Raw genomic sequence first — 16,865 nt, 5'->3', positions numbered from 1 at the left:
CTCATTTATAGCAGTAACTTTCATTTTATATGCCGATGGAAATCCTCTTAAAAATTTTGAAATAATTTCATCTTCACTTAAGGTTCCTCCACAACATTTAATACCCAAAACAATTTCATTTACTCTTTCCATAAAAGCAGAAATCCTTTCATCTTCTTCTATTTTCAGATTTTCATACTTGACCCAGAAGCTTTCAAGTTTTGCAATTTTGACTGTGGAATCTCCTTCATTTATGTTTCCAAGTGATCCCAAATAGCTTTAGCAGTAGACCTATCTAATAATCCCATGATTTGCTGATCTATTAATGCACTCAAAACTACTTCTCTTGCTTTGCAATCATTTTCCTCATCTTTAGCCAAGTTTGGTGGATTAGGCTGACCGGTTGTAGTAGTTGTATAGCCATTCTTGGTAACATCCCAGATGTCCTTTCCAATGCAATTTAGATGTGTCTCCATTCTGATCTTCCATATTCCATAGTTGGTTCCATCAAGTTTAGGACTATCCTTCCTGAAATAGTTAGTAGACGTTGGATCTCCTCAAGAAGTTAAACTTCTACAAAAGAGGACTAAGCTCTGATACCAATTGTTAGGTCCCACAAACAACTAAGAGTGGGGGGGGTGAATCAATTGTTAAATAAATTCAAACAAAAAACAACTTAACCAACCTTAATGCTTAATACCGGTAAACTAAACTTTATGTCGGTAGATAGTTTATCAGTTAATTACAGTACCGGTAAAGATTAATAAATGAAACAGAAAGAAAATAACATCTACAACACATAACACCAATATTTGTACGTGGAAACCCTGTAAGGGGAAAAACCATGGTGGGAAACCTTACCCACAATCAGATGATACTACTACAGATAGTATGTGTATACAAATGGGGTCTACACATGCAGAAAGGCCAAGCACCTAGAGCTCACTGCTCAAACACAAATAGGAGTCACATTGACTACAATTGGATGGTTAAATCCAATAAGAATGTACTGCTCAAAATAGCATCTTCATATTCTAGATTCACTACCAATGTAGTTCTGATTGTCTTTACAAATACCTTGCTTCACCTTAAAATGATGTTTGTGTGTATATCTCTGCTTATTCTTGCATATACCTTCTTACAATTCCTTATCCTTATCACATATCGATCTTACAAATAAGATCTTACATATATACCATAACCTAAGACCAATTTTAGAAGGTCGGCTCTAAAAGATATTACAATAAAACAATTACAAGTAAATCAATAGTTGATGCAATATCTGATTCAACATGTCAGCTTAATGCATTTACAATAACAACAACATCATCTCCAAAGCGTGTCGTGCTGATCTGGAATAGATAAGCCCATCGGTGCTTATCTTGGACCTATTTGCCGGTAATAGCAAATATGCAAATATGAATATGCCAATGAACAAATCTCCAAGATAAAGTGTCCAAATGATGTCTTTGACATAACCAGGTGTTTTCCATATCATTCCAAGTGCCGGTGAACATTATATCCTACCGGTGTACCAGATACCGGTGACTGTGCATAAGTCACTTGCTTGCCGGTGAACATTGTTGATCCTCCAAAGTGCCAAAGTTGATAAGTGTTAGTAGGTGTTGAAATCAATGACAAAACCATACCAAAATACCAACAAGCACAATACTGATAATGTTTACTATGTTGAAGGTTTGAAGCATAATCTTTTCAGTGTTGGTCAATTAGTTGAAAAAGGATTTTAGGTAAAATTCAAGAAAGGTAAATGTAAAATCTTAAACAGAACTGGTTTGGAAATTGCAACCGGTAATTAGACTAGAGGTAATATCTTTCATTTGAATAACAATGAGAAATAATGTTTGATTGCTCATATTGATAAAAGTTGGTTATGGCATAAGAGACTTTGTCATGTAAATTTTGATTGCATTATGAAAATCAGTACAACTAAGGCTGTAAGAGATTTACCTAAGATTGTTAAACCTCACAATCCGGTATGTAAGGAATGTCAATTTGGAAAGAACTAGAAGTATACAAGGAGATAGATATTTTATGCTAATCATTGATGACTATTTTAGAATGTGTTGGGTTACTTTTATTAGGGAGAAATCTTAAGCATTTTGGAAATTCAAACTATTCAAGGTAATGGTAGAGAATGAAACCAGTAAGAAAATCAAATGTTCGAGATCAAATCAAGGAGGTGAATTCACATCCAAGGAATTTAATAGATTCTATGAAATGAATGGGATAAGAAGATAGTTATCAGCACCCCGGACACCCCAATAGAATGGAGTTGTGGAAAGAAAAAATAGAACTATCTTGGATGCAGCTAGAAGCATGATATTAGAAGCAAATCTACCACATATGTATTGGAGAGAAGCAATAAATATAATAGTTTACACATTCAACAAAGTTCACATCAAAGGTGAAACCGGTAAGACCCCTCATGAACTATGGTTTGGTAATACTCCTACTCTTAAATATTTTTGAATATTTAGAAGTAAATGCTATATTAGAAGAGATGAGTATATTGGCAAATTTGATCCTAGAAGTGATGAAGGAATATTTCTTGGTTATTCATCTAAGAGAAAGGTATATAGATGTTTTAACAAAAGATTGCAAAAAATTGTTGAGAGTGAAAATATGAAGATTGATGAATAGTTTAGAGGAAATTCAAGGTCAATGGACTCTAAACCGGAAATAGAGATAATCACAAATGAACCTACTATGAGTACACCGGTACATAATGTTGATCCTGTCACACCTGCATCATCTGAGGATTCAATAGTCACAGAAGAACAACAACAAGTAAAAACACCTAGGTATGTAAGATTGAATCACTCTAAAAGTCAGATAATTGGAAATAAATATCAAGGAGTTATGACTAGAGGAAGATTGGAAAATGAAGAGGTATGTCTTATTTCTCAAATTGAACCTACATCTATTAATGAGGCATGTGAAGATAAATATTGGATTAAACCTATGGAAGATGAATTGGAACAAATTGAAAGGAATAACACTTGGTCATTAGTTCCCCGACCTAAAGACAAAAATGTAATTGGAACTAAATGGGTTTTTAGAAATAAACTTAATGAAGATGGCAAGGTAATCAGAAACAAATCAAGATTGGTGTGTAAGGGATATTCATAGAAAGAAGGTATTGATTACAATTAAACCTTTGCACCGGTAGCTCGAATTGAGGCAGTCGGACTATTATTGGCTTTTGCAGCTCACAATAACTATAAAGTACATGAAATGGATGTTAAATGTGCATTTCTGAATGGAGATCTTGAAGAAAAAGTTTACATTGAACAACCTGATGGATTTTCTTTGATAGATGAAAAAGATATGGTTTGCAGACTAAGGAAAGCTTTATATGGATTAAAGAAAGCTCCTAGAGCTTGGTATGCTAGATTGGACAAATATCTTTTGAAGCTTGGATACACTCAAGGTAATATTAACAAAAATCTATATTACAAAGTGACTAATGATGACATGTTTGTTATTGAAGTTTTTGTTGATGATATAATCTTTGGAGGAGAAGATGGATTGTGTAAAGACTTTTCTAATAAAATGCAGCAATAATTTGAAATGTCTATGATTGGGGAGATAAATTTTTTTTTAGGATTGCAGATTTCATAAACTAATAAAGGTATATTCTTATGTCAATCTAAGTACTTGAAAGAATTACTAAAGAAATTTGGCATAGAGAACTCTAAACCGGTAAGCACACCTATGACTACAACTGATAAATTATCATTGAAGGATGAATCAACACCTGTTAATCTGACTAGATACAAGTCTATGATAGGAGGATTACTATGTTTGACACAAACATGACTTGATATTATGAATGTAGTATGTATTGTTTCAATATTTCAGAGTAATCCTTAAGAAAATCATGAATCAATAGTAAAAAGGATTTTCTGGTACCTACAAGGCACTACAAATCTTGGCTTATGGTATCCTAGAGATGAAAACTTTGATTTATGTGCATACATAGATGCTAATTGGGCAGGAGATGTAGATGATAGAAAAAGCACCACCGGCGGAGCATTTTTTCTTGGTAGCAAATTAATTTCATGGTTAAGAAAGAAATAGAGTTGTACATCTCTATCAACAGCAGAATCAGAATATGTTGCAGCAGCAACTAATTGTACACATGTATTATGGATCAAGAAAATGTTGAAGTACATAATGGTAAAATGCAAGGAACCTATAACTATTTACTGTGATAATATGACAGCAATTGATATATATAAGAATCTGGTATTTCACTCTAAGACTAAACATGTTTCTATCAAATTCAATTTTCTAAAAGAGAATGTTGAAGCAAAAGAAGTGAAATTGGTTTATGTGAACACTAAAGAGAAGATTGTGGATATTTCACTAAGCCTTTGCCTAAAGAGACTTTTGAATATCTCAGAGAGCAGCTTGAAGTTCTACCCCCACCGGTAGAGACTTAGACAATTGATGTTTGTCATCAACTGATAGGATTATCAAAGAAATTTTTATTCCGACTTTGATGAGGAGAGCTACTTCTCAGGGGGATTAGTTGGATAAATTGGTTAACTGGTATTTTGTAATAAGTTCTATGAACTATTTGTATTTGGTTTTGTATTTCTTTGGAATTTGATGTCAAAGGGGGAGAGATATTATGGAAAAACACATTATATTTTGGGAGAGACTATTCCTAGGGGAGAGATATTATGTATTTTTTATTTCTGGTTAATGATCTCTTTGGGAGATTGTTGGTTTTTGGTTTTTGGCATTTCTATTTTGGCACTTTGATGGTTTTTCCATCTTGTGTTTCCATCAATGCCAAAGGGGGAGATTGTTGGTATTTTGGATGTGTTGCATTGGTTTTGTCATTGATGTCAATACTTGTTAACACTTGTTAACACTTGTCAGCACTTATCAGCACTTTGAGATTCTTGATTATGTTCACCGACATGTTTAGTGATTTATGCACATTCACCGGTATCTGGTTCACCGACAGGTTATATTATTCACCGACACTTGGAATGACTTGGAGACTACTTGGTTATGTCGAAGACATTATTTGATCACTTGGTTTTGGTGATTTGTTTATTGATTTATTTGGGTTTGCATATTTGTTGTTACCAGCAAATTGGTCCAGGTTATGCACTGACAAGCATATCTATTCTAGATCAGCATGACACGTTATGAAGATGATTTATTATTATTGTAAATGCATTGAGCTGACATGATGCATTGCATAATGATTTATTTATAAATGATTTTATTGTAATATCTTTAGTGAGCCGACCTACTCAATTGGTCTTAGGTTATGGTATAAATGTAAGATCTCATTTGTGAGATTGGTATGCGATTGAGAAAAGGATTGTAATAAGGTATATGCAAAAATAAGCAGAGCTATACATGCAGACATCATTTGAAGATTGAAGGAAGGTATTTGAAGAAGGCATATCAGAGCTAAACTGGTACTGAATCCAGCATATGAAGATGCTATTTTGAGTAGTACATTATCATTGGATTTAACCATCCAATTGTAGTCAGTGTGACTCCCATTTTGTGATTGATCAGTGAGCTCTAGGCAGCTGGCCTTTCTGCATGTGCAGACTCCATATTGTACACACATACTATCTGTAGTAGTATCATTTGATTGTGGGTAAGGCTTCCCATCGTGGTTTTTCTCCTTACAGGGTTTCCATGTACAAATATCTATGTTATGTGTTGTGGATGTTATTTTCTTTTTGTTTCATGCATTAATCTTTACCGGTACTGCAATTAACTGATAAAACTATCTACTGGCATTAAGTATTATAGTTTTGATTAAGTTAATTTTGGTTTGAATTTATTGGACAGCTGATTCACCCCTCCCCTCTTAGTTGTCTTTGAAACCTAACAAGATATGGATGATGAAGAGATTCTAATGGAATTTGAAGCTCTTCTTGCTAAAAGACTTCCGAAGGGAACTGGAAAATATAGAGGTAAACTTCCTTTGAAATGTTTTTCCTGCAACAAGATAGGTCATATAGTTGTTAATTATCCTAACAATGACAATAAGGATAAATTGGAGAGGTTTAGAAAGTATAAAGGAGGAAACAAAATAAATTGTCTAGTTGTTGTGGATGAAGGTGTCACTGATGAAGAATCAGAGGATGAAGAAAATGAAGACATAGTGTTTGTAGCAGTAAAGGAAGAAGTGTCTGACAAGAAAGCTCTTATCTCTCTCATTGACAACTCTAATGAGTGGATAATTGATAGTGGTTGTTCTCACCACATGACTGGTGACCGAAGAAAGTTTCTGTCTCTAGAGGAATATGATAGAGGTGTTGTCAGATTTGGCAACAATGCACCATGCTTGGTGAAAGGTAAAGGATCCATCTCACTGAATGGAAAGATCAGTGCAGATGATGTCTACTGGGTAGAAGGTCTTAAGCATAACCTATTGAGTGTTTCTCAATGGAATGACAAAGGATTAGTTCTGGAATTCAAAGGTGGAATTTGCAGTATAATTGGGAAGAGTGGTGAACTTATTGCCACCGGTAAGAAGACCAGAGGTAACCTATTTTAGTTGAATGCCAAGATAAGTCGGTGTCTAATGGCTAAGTTTGATGATAGTTTGATATGGGATAGGAGACTCTGTCATATGAACTTTGACAACATTGTTAAATCCGGTAAGATCAAGGCGGTAAGAGGATTACCTTTGCTAAACAAACCTGAGAATTCTTTGTGCAGAGAATGTCAACTTGGGAAGATGTCTTCCTCAACTTTTAAAGGTAAGTCTTTCTTAGCAGAAAATTTACTTGATCTTGTCCATATTGATTTGTGTGGTCCTATGAAAACTAGAAGTATTCAGGGAGATAGGTATTTTATGATTCTTACTGATGACTGATCAAGAATGATGTGGGTCACATTCTTGAAAGACAAGTCTGAAGCATTTGGAAAATTCAAAGCCTTTAGAGCATTAGTAGAGAAAGAAAGTGGTAAAAAGATAAAATGCTTGAGAACTAATCAAGGAGGAGAATTCACTTCTAATGAATTCAATAAGTACTATGAAGATAATGGTATCAAGAGGCATTTGTCTGCCCCAAGGACACCACAACAGAATGTCATAGCAGAAAGAAATAACAAGATTGTAGTTGAAGCGGCTAGAACAATGCTAATCCAAGGAAAGGTTGCTCACACTTTTTGGAGAGAAGTGGTGAGCACTGCAGTCTATACTATGAACCGGGTACTCATCAAGAAAGGCAAAGATAAAACCCCTTATGAGTATTGGACTGGGAAAACTCCCAATGTGAGTTACTTTAAAGTGTTTGGTAGGAAGCGCTATATCAAGAGAGGTGAGCATTTGAGAAAATTTGATGCAAAATGTGATGAAGGAATATTTCTAGGATATTCCACCAAGAGAAAAGCTCTTAAGTGCTACAACAATAGAACTCAGAAAATTGTTGAAAGTATCAACGTCAGGGCTGATGAATCCCTTGAGGAACCTAAGGAAACATGCAATGAAGAAGAGGAAGATGAACCGGGTATAGCCTTCTGGGAACCGGTTAAGAAAGAAACTTGTAAAGATCTCAGTGTTCCTATACCGATAAAAGCTGCGGTGAGAGAAGAATAAGAAGTAAGTGAAGGAGAAGAAGAAAAGCTAGTAGATTAGGCTAGAATCATTCCTAGATATGTGAAGCTGCATCATGATCTGAAGCAAATCATAGGAGATAAAGATGTAGGGATACTCACAAGAAGAAAAGTGAAGGAGAACTCTTGCATGATTTTTGAATTTGAACCCAAGACTTCTAGAGAAGCTCTTACAGATGAAGACTAGATTAAAGCAATGGAAGAGGAGCTAGACCACATAGAAAAGAATGTGACATGGTCTTTGGTGCCCAGACTAGAACATAAAAATGTCATAGGTACCAAATGGGTCTTTAGGAATAAGCTAAATGAAGAAGGCACAATTGTAAGAAACAAGGCTAGGCTTGCATGCAAGGGATACACTCAGGAGGAGGGAGAAGACTATGCAGAAACCTTTGCTCCTATGGTTAGACTGGAAGGTGTTCAAATGCTACTTGCATTTGCAGAACTTAAGGGATTTAAGGTTTATCAGATGGATGTGAAGTCTTCATTTCTGAATGGAATCCTAGAAGAGGAAGTGTATATAGAGAAACCAAAAGGGTTTGCCTTATCAGAAGATAGTGACATGGTGTGCAAATTACACAAAGCCCTGTATGGACTAAAACAAGCACCTAGGTAATGGTATGAAAGACTACACTCTCATCTTGTGAAGATTGGATTTCAGAGAACAAGTGAAGATAGCAACATCTACTTGAAATCAGAAGGTGATCAGATTTTGATCTGTGAAGTGTTTGTGGATGACATAATATTTGGAGGAGATGATAAAATGAGTGATGCATTTGTAGATGAAATGAAGAAAGAGTTTGAGATGTCTTTGATAGGATAAATAAAGTTCTTCATTGGTTTACAGATTCAGCAAATGAAAGAGGGTATTTTTATTACCTCGTCCAACTATGTCAAAGAGGTATTGAAGACTTTTGGCATGGAGGAAAGAAAACCAGTTGGTACACTAATGGTGACTAACTATAAATTGACTAAGGAAGATGATTCAGCATTGGTGAATGAAAAGGAGTACCAATCAATGATCGGTAAAATGAACTATGTGGTGCACAACAGACCAGATATTGCTCATGCAGTAGGCATAGTAGCTTGTTTTCAGAAATGTCCAAGAGAATCCCACTTGGTAGTTGTCAAAAGGATTATTAGATATCTGAAAGGAATAGTTGATTATGGATTGTGGTATCCATATAATGGTGACTATAATCTCAAGGTATATACCGATGTCGATTGGGCAGGTAATGTGGACGACCAAAAAAGCACAATCGGTGGAGCATTCTTTCTCGGAGGAAGATTAGTATCTTGGACAAGTAAGAAGTAGAGCTATATTTCCCAATCTACAGCTGAAGTAGAACATGTGGCAGCATTTATGAACTGTACTCAAGAAATTTGGATGAAGCATGTATTGGAAGGTTTCAAAGTACCTATATCTGAACTGGTGAATATATTTTATGATAACACAAGTACAATAAATATTTCCAAGAATCTGGTATTTCATGCTAGAACTAAGCACATTGAGCTTAAATATCACTTCTTGAGAGAAAATGTTCAAAATAAGGAGGTTGTACTATAGCATGTTTCTAGTAAGGAGCCGCTAGCAGACATATTCACTAAGCCCTTACCAAAGACTACATTTACCTATCTGAGAGGTGAATTAGGGGTTCTGCCCCTTCATGAAATCAATTAAAGTTGTGTGCTCTACATTAGTCAAGTACTACAATGACAAATTCTTCAGGATTGATGTGTTGAAGGATGCTACTCCTTAGGCGGAGCAGCATAGTAGATTTTGGAAGCCTATGCCTCCACTTTGGCATTATTGTCAAAGGGGGAGAAGATATATGATGTATGGGGGAGAAGATATTTGATGTATGGAGGAGAAGATATCTGATGTTAAAGAAACACTGGCCTATGATGTCTACAATTGCAATGCTACACTGAGTATTGCCATCAATGCCAAAGGGGGAGATTGTTGGATATCATTGACATATGATGAACTCGCATGTTGATATTATGATAATGTATGTTGTCATTGATGTCAATAAGTGTAAGTGAACCGGTATGTAGATTGAAAGAAGTTAGTGAATCGGTGTCAGGGTTTCACTAAGTATGACTATCGATTGGTAGTCTCAGCTCTATGGTTATCGGTTTGGCGACCTAGCTTGTGTGATGCAACCGGTGATACTCTGTGATGAGTTAGCTAAGAGATGTGAATGAGATCAAGGTGCCATGTTAGCCTTCTACGTGTGAAGGATTGAGGTATGAGAAGATCGACTGTATTTGAAGTCTACCTCGGGAATGATCATTCTTCTTAGTGGTATGAGAAGAAAGCATGATGGGTTACTGATTCCCATGTGCGGTGATGAATGAATGATGCAGATTGTCTTGTGATCTATTTGAAATTGTAATACTCTATGCAATGTGTTTGGACAGTTAGGAATGGACTGTCTATGTTGTAAACTTAAGATGCTTAGGGTTTAGGGTTTATGCTACCGACCTAACTGTTCTCTATAAGGTCGATGATGTTTGTTATTGTAAAGTTGTTGGCAAATGTTGTGTGTATCCAAGTGATGAGATACTCACCAGACCAGTAAGAGGAAAACTGTAGAGTGTGATTGCAGAGTAGAGGAAATGAAAAGGATCTGCCTTGGTATGTAGTGTTATTATCAAATCAAAAGTTTTACCTATTGTCTTATAACCATTTCAATAGTTGCAAAATCCCTTTATCAGGTAGCTTTAATAGGCTTATTGTAAAACCTGTAACCAGGTGACTCAAGATCATTGAGTTCTTGAAATCCTCTAGTGAGGTAACCTCTAATAGGGTTTCAACCTTTAACAGGGTATATAGCCATCCCTTAACCGGGTGATCTCTAATAGGATCGATTCCTAACAAAACCTTATTGTAAAGTATTTAACTGGACTAGGCTCCTAACAGGGCGAGCTTCAAAAGAGTTCAAAAACAAGCTTGTGGGTATTCATCCCCACCATGGTTTTTCCCATTTGGGTTTCCACGTGAAAAATCTATGTTATGTGTTATGCATTTTTCATGTGATGTTTAAGAAGTATTTGGTTGAAATATTATGCATGCAAAGTTAATAGGTTATGGTATTACTAGTATACCACATGCATATGTTTATGGGTGAAGTTGATATCAAGTATTGATCATATTTGAAGTGTTCAGACTTATCAATTTATGTTATCTGATGTCTTACTATTTTTAACCGGTATTGCCATGGTTAAGTTCAGTAATGGTGACAACCAGTTGGTATTGCGTTAACTAGATAAGTTTTTTAGAAAGTTTTGCCTATATTGATTCAGCCCCCCTTCTCAGTACCGATTGGGGTATCTATTATTCATCATTATTTATCATTTAAAGCATAAGAGAATTTATTGCTGGATTTTACATGTAGGAAGTATGTTGCAGTACCAGGGAAGCCCTACTATGACCTATTTTTCAGAATTGGACAAGCACTGCTAGGGCATGCTAAGGGTTGGTGCTGAGTAGGAACTACATGTGGAAATTTCAGCATGACAACATTGGGATCCTTATAAGGAATTATCTGGGCCTATGTGATAGTCTTTGTCATCTATTTGCACATGCAGAGTTTCCATAAAAGGTTACAAGTGCAAGTGATATATGAAGAGGAGCTTAATTTGCATAATTATCAAGTTTGAACTGTCGGTGTAACTTACCCTGATAAGACCGACTGGCATAAATAATGAGAGAACTTATCAGCATGACCTAGACTGATCACTCCAAAGGAGAACCAAAAGGAAGTTTAGAAGAAGGTTTTCATCGACATAACATTCACTATTGGAGGCATGAGAAAAATGTTGTGTTGATAGCCCATGAAGTGATTGGAATAACCTACACCGATGAAAGAGAATGTGACGTAGATAGTAAATATCATTAGATTGTCGGAAAATGATATTTTGGGCTAGATGGAAAAGGTGGTGTCATCAGCATGACTTTATCCGATGAAGCAATACCAAAAGTTGGGAATACTAAGCCATCGGGATAACTCAAACCATCGGTGAAAGGAGTTTTGGGTTACACTGATACGCGATAAGAAAGACAAAGCCAAGCACAGAGGAGGAGGTTATCGGTATGACTTACACCGACTAAGGAGAATGCAAAGTGGATTTTTTGAAATCATCAGGATATCAGATAGTGTAAGAAAAAGCTACCCCGATACACGATAGGGTAGATATCATGATGGATGGAAATGAGGTTTCATTGGGATAGCCTACACTGAAGTAAGTGACTAAAAGAGTGACAAGGTAAAGTCATCAGGATGACATTGGCCCTTCGGAGGAAGACATTTTCTGCTATGTCGATACCAATGAGGAATCTGAAGTGGTTATCAGGAAGGAGAGCTCATCGGGGGAGCATAAGTTGATGAATCCAAAAACAAATAGGTTGGAGCTCGATGTCATCGGGTCATCGGAGAAACACAGGAAGGGTTGTCCTAATACCTAATAAGCTTTGCAACACAATGACCAAGAGGGGGTTTCATCAGGAAATCATATGTTGATAGACCAGAGAAGTAAAAAGAAAGCACAAGCATGAAGTAAATGTCATTGGGTCATCGAGGAAACATAAAATAAGTTGTCCCGATACCCAATAAAGTAATCCAATATAATGAATGAGATACGAACTATTAAGGAGGATTCATCAGAATAAATTTTCACTATTGGAGGAACATATTTGGAGTTGTGCAGAAACCCGATGAGCAGAATGCCATGGAGGAATAAAGGAGGGTACATCGGAATGACCTACGCTAATGTGATATAAAGGTGAAAGTAGAACCTAGCCAAGAGACAAAGTGATCAGTGAGACCTATGCTGACTGATGGATGGGTGGTGTTAAATGATTAAATTATCAGAAAAGGTTATGCCAATTAGCCATTACAGAATCTGATTACAAAGGGATCAACCTGTCATTATTAAATGCAGAGAACAGGTAGATTGGTGTTTGCACGAGGCAAATCATAGCAGGATTTCAGTTGAGTAAATGCTTTTAATCCATCAAGTCTATATATGAAGAGTCATTACAAGGATTTTGCATAACAGTTTGAAGCTAACAGAGAGATTGAAGAAAAATTAAACTACAGAGAATCAAACTGCAAAAAGCTTGAAAGATTCAAATATGGAGGGTGCTAGTTCCAAGGGAAAGAGGAAGGTCATAGAAGTCTCTAAAAGCACTTCTATGAAGTCTAAAGGGGGAGAAGGTACACTGAAATGAATGTTGAACTAGGATATGATTGATCAAATGAGCTCACCAGGAGCCAAATCCCAGAGATCAAAGGTTAACCTACCCATCCGTGACTAGTTAGAGGATGATTTCAAAGAAATTAGTGATGTCTGGACCAAGATCAGAGGTCACGAATTATTATTGTATCATTATACAAGGAGAAATAAGTTGGCCCCAATTTCAAACCCATGGAGGACTGAATTGGGTAAGCTTGTAGTCCCTAATGTCTTTGTGAATGTCCAATTGATGAAAACATTGGCTACGGCTTACAATGCTGCAAAAAGATGTATTCAGTTACCAAATGGTGACACTTCATCCATATCTTAGTAGCCACCATTCAGGAGGTTTTTGGTCTAGGTTTTGAATCTAATGTTCCTTTGTCTTTTGAGAAACTAGAGGAAGAGTATACAAAGATGGACACTGTGTATAATGGGTGGAATTTGTCCATTCATAAGGCCAAGAAGGGAAAATTGATAGAAGAGGACAGACCCCCATTTGATATCAATATCTTTAGAGAGTATATGCAGTATACCTATATGGTGGGCGGTCAAGTGGGAGGAGTTGAAGTCCCAGATATAGCTCAGATAGGACCTTTGGTCCTTGCTGTCGACACATAGATGCATGAGCTGAGACAATTCAACTATGCTACTTATATTGTTGAGAAAATACATGAGGGTTTCTTAAGCCTTCAAAATAACCCTGACAAATCTTTTAAGTTTTACTCTTTGTTGATGCATGTTGTCTTGTTTTATGGATGACTCGGGGGAATGTGGCCTGAGGAGCTAAAGATGAATATTCATGGTAAAGATGGAGAGAATCAGCCTATACAATTATGGTGGTCATTGTGGGATTCATGTTTCATGAGATCCCACTATATCAAGTTTGAAGATTTTTTTGTGCAGCCTTTATTCAGAGCTTTTGGAGTGTTTTTTGATGGGTTCTTTTTGGAGGAAATCAAAAGATTCCTTAGACCCCATGAACATGGGGATACCAGAGTAAACCATAATTGGGGTGATTGGTATGTGTGCAAGGACTTCACCTATGTTAGAGTTTTCAGATTTGAAGGAGCTCCTTATATGCTGCCGAAGCCTACACCTAACAAAATCGCTTACTTGGAGATTGTAAGGCAGATGAGTGTCTCAAATGCAACGCATTTTGGGGGTGCTTATAAGCAACTTTTCTTGCCTGGGACCGTATATTTTGGTGATTTCACTATTGTCTCCAAAAAGCCATATGAGATAATTGACAAGAGGTTGATAGAAGATTACAACCTCTATGAGCATACAGGTCGGAAGAACTATGACCCTAAGGGCTATATCCACTAGGGCAGGAAAAAGCAAAATCTGGGTGATTACTTTCATGAGTATGTTGAAGCCTGGGATATCTTCAGGAACAAGGAGTCTGAGGAGGCTATGCAGATAGTTGAAGATTTAGAACGAAAAATGGATGAGAAGAAGCAATGACTGTAGGAGATAGGAGAGGAAGAAGAGGCAGAGAGCGAGTTAGGAGAAAATGAAGATATTTCAAGATTTTGGAGGCCTAAAAGGGAAGAAGAGTTCATCAAGTCAAAGGAATTCAAGTCCTTCTTGTATCACTTCAAAGGGAAAAGGCTAAGAGAAGCAATGCTTGACATAACACCAGAGAATGAGGCAGAGATGCTTAGGAAATTGAAGGAAGATATTGTTGGTATTTTGGTATGGTTTTGTCATTGATGTCAACACCTACTAAATACACCTACTTTGGAGATCCAACAACATTCACCAGCAAATAGTAAACTATGCAACAATTACTGGTATATGATTAACCGGCAGGATATTATGTTCATCGATACCTGGACTGACATGGAAGACACTTGGTAATGTCAAAGACATCATGTGGACACTTTATTTTGAAGTAATAATCATTGGTATATTCTTACTTGCATATTTGCTTTTACCAGCAAATAGGTCTAGGTTATCTAGGGTTACACCGGCAGGTTTATCTTTTCGAGATCAGCATGGCACGCTATGAAGATGATTTATTATTGTTGTAAATGCATTAAGCTGACATGTTCAATTGGTTATTACATTGTTTGTAAAATGTTTTTATTGTAATATCTTGTAGAGCCAACCTACTAAAATTGGTCTTAGGGTATAGTATAAATGTAAGATCTTATTTGTAAGATCAAGTGTGAAATGCAAAAAAGATTCAAGTGAAAGTATATGCAAGATAAAGCAGAGGCATACATGAAGACATCATTTGAAGGTGAAGTTAGGTTTTTGTAGAAGCATATCAGCATTACACCGATACTAAATTTAGCATATGAAGATGCAATTTTGTGCAGTACATTCTTATTGGATTTAACCATCCAACTGTAGTCAGTGTGACTCCCATTTGTGATTGAGCAGTAAGCTCTAGGCTGTTGGCCTTTCTGCATGTGCAGACCCCTCTTGTACACTTACTATCTGTAGTAGTATCATCTGATTGTGGGTAAGGTTTCCCACCGTGGTTTTTCCCTTACAGGGTTTCCACGTACAAATATTGGTGTCATGTGTTGTGGATGACTTTGTCCTTATGTTTCATGCATTAATTCTTACCAGTATAGAAATTTACTATTAACGCTGTCTATCGGCATACTTAACAGATTTACTGGTATTAAGCATTAAGTTGGTTAATAAGTTTTTGATTTGAATTTATTAGACAACTGATTCACCCCCCCCTCTCAATTGTCTCTGGGACCTACAATTGGTATTAGAGCTTAGTCCTCTTTTTGCAGAAGTTTAAAAAAATTAAGGAGATCCAATGTCTACTAATTATTTCAGAAAGGATAGTCCTAAGCTTGATGGAACCAACTATGGGATATGGAAAATCAGAATGGAGACACATCTTAATTGCATTGGTAAAGACATCTAGGAAGTTACTAAGAATGGTTATACTAATGTTGTAGTTGGTCAGACTACTCCCACTACTTTAGCTAAAGATGAAGAAAATTATTGCAAAGCAAGAGAAGCACTCTTGAGTGCATTATTAGATCAACAAATCATGGGATTATCAGATAGGTCCACTGTAAAAGCTATTTGGGATCATTTGGAAACACTGAATGAAGGGGATTCCACAGTCAAAATTGCAAAACTTGAAAGCTTCCAAGTCAGGTATGAACATCTGAAAATGGAAGAAGATGAAAGGATTTCTACTTTTATGGAAAGAGTAAATGAAATTGTTTTGGGTATCAAATGTTGTGGAGGAAACTTGAGTGAAGATGAGATTGTTTCAAAAATCTTAAGAGGTTTTCCACCAGCATATAAAATGAAGGTTACTGCTATAAATGAGTTGAGAACAATGCCTAATACATCAGTAACTAGGGATACATTGATTGGAAAACTTTCAGCCTTTGAAATTGAGGAATTTGGTCCTGTTGCTACTATAAAGATAGATTCGGCCTTTAAAGCATCAACATCATCTACTCCATCCTTTGACAAATTAGACTAGAGAGCCTTTTATGCAAGAGAACTTGAAGAAACCATGAAGGAGAATGAAGAGCTTGAAGAACTTGAAGCACTATTTGCAAGAAAAATGCCAAAAGGCCCAACTGGAAGTAAGTATGAAGGTAAAGCACCCTTTAAATGTTTTAACTGCAATAAGATTGGTCATATGGCTTCAAGATGCCCTGATAGACATGCTAGACTAAGAGAAGAAGCTAGAAGAACATACAAACCTAATCTTGAATATCAAAGATACAGATTTAAGAAAAACAAAGATAAATCTTGTTACACTGCCGATGAAGGTGTGACTGATGATTCTGATGAGGATCCAGTAGACAATGGATGGGTCTTTGTTGCTATAACAGAAGATCAACCGGTACCTATTGCTCAACCGGTAGAACAAGCCCTAGCAGCTAAAGTTGAATCAAAGGATGAATGGATTATTGACTCAAGATGCTCACATCACATGACTGGAGACAAAGGTAAATTCTTGAACTTTCAAGAATACTATGGAGGTTTAGTAAGATTCAGAGATGACAAATCCTATTCAATCA

The sequence above is a fragment of the Cryptomeria japonica genome, chromosome 2, assembly GCF_030272615.1.
Source record: "Cryptomeria japonica chromosome 2, Sugi_1.0, whole genome shotgun sequence".
In the NCBI taxonomy this organism is placed as follows: domain Eukaryota; kingdom Viridiplantae; phylum Streptophyta; class Pinopsida; order Cupressales; family Cupressaceae; genus Cryptomeria; species Cryptomeria japonica.
The sequence above is the reverse complement of the archived record's forward strand: the minus strand, read 5'-3'. Positions refer to the sequence as shown.